A 1,424-nucleotide genomic window follows, 5' to 3' on the forward strand; every position below is an offset into this window, starting at 1 on the left:
TGTGATGTGGGGGGGGGGGGGGGGGGGGTCCTGTCTTCCGCGGCCGCTGAAGGCGAACCTTTATTTCCCAGCCTAAGGTACCGTCCTGAAATGCTCGCTGCACCTTTGCGTACTGCATCCAGGGATAACGACTGGAAAAACGCAGCAGCTCTTCCCAATCCCGGCCCGAACTGCCCAGATCTGACAACTTCTTGGTTTGGGTTTTTTTTTGGGGGTTGTTTTTTTTTTTTTCACTTTAATTTGCACGGCTGCCTTTACTGCACGGGCAGGGCACTGGGATTTTAAAAATAGAAATGCTATTGATTAGAGGAGGAAAATGGTCACCTCGACTATTACCTGTTCATTAAGGAGCTTCTGTCCCTAGTTGCTCCTTTCTTCTTTTCTTTTTTTTTTTTTTTTTGGGGGGGGGGTTTTTTGGTTGTGGAGGGGTAATCTGGAGAAGGGGGGATGAGGTGGGTGAGTTCTCCTGTAAAAATGAATATGGTCATCGTGCCGTCCTTGAGTTTATTGGGCTACGAAGACTGTTTCTTCACGGTAAACCTAGCTTTTCGAAAATATTTTCACAATAAGCGGTGGAAAAGTCACTGTTCCCCCGCATAGTTCATTGTCTGCTGACGGGGAGGAAAAACCCACCACACGTAGCCTTTCCAAATGGAAAAATACACCCTCGATTTATGAAAATCTAATAAAGGTGGACTGGGTGGCTACTGGCTCTTTTCCTCTTCTTGGGAAGGTGTCTGCCAGGAAAAAAAAGAACAAAAAAGAACAAAAAATACAGTTTCAACCTCACCAGAGGTTTGAGCCGCCCCATGCCTCGAAAAAATCGAGAATGTGACCTTTACTGGGCAGAAAAACACACCTCAAAACAGCCTGGCGAGCGGAGCTGAGACGGTATTTTTCTCCCTCCACACTTGAGATCGGTCAGAGTCACCCAGGTCTCTTCTGAAAATAATTAGGCCACTTTTTTTTTTTTTTTTTTTTTTTCTTTTTTTCTTTTTCTGGTGAAAGAACATGAGGGAAAGATTTGAAGGTCTGTAGACTTCTGAGGGAAACACGGGGACTGTTAATAATACTATGTCATTTAGTGGGATTGATATTTTTTGCGGCTCTACAGAAAACAGTCATTTGCCAAGTGTTGGTGCCGTGTCCCGTCCACCCACCCCCCCGCCCCCCGAAAAATTAACACGGATCCTGGCGATGTGATGTGATTTTTTTTTTTTTTTTTTTTTTTTTTTTTTTTTTTTTTTTTTTTTTTTTTTTTTTTTTTTTTTTTTTTTTTTTTTTTTTTTTTTTTTTTTTTTTTTTTTTTTTTTTTTTTTTTTTTTTTTTTTTTTTTTTTTTTTTTTTTTTTTTTTTTTTTTTTTTTTTTTTTTTTTTTTTTTTTTTTTTTTTTTTTTTTTTTTTTTTTTTTTTTTTTTTTTTTT

Source organism: Pygoscelis adeliae, unplaced genomic scaffold (genome assembly GCF_000699105.1).
Source record: "Pygoscelis adeliae isolate BGI_AS28 unplaced genomic scaffold, ASM69910v1 Scaffold887, whole genome shotgun sequence".
In the NCBI taxonomy this organism is placed as follows: Eukaryota; Metazoa; Chordata; class Aves; order Sphenisciformes; family Spheniscidae; genus Pygoscelis; species Pygoscelis adeliae.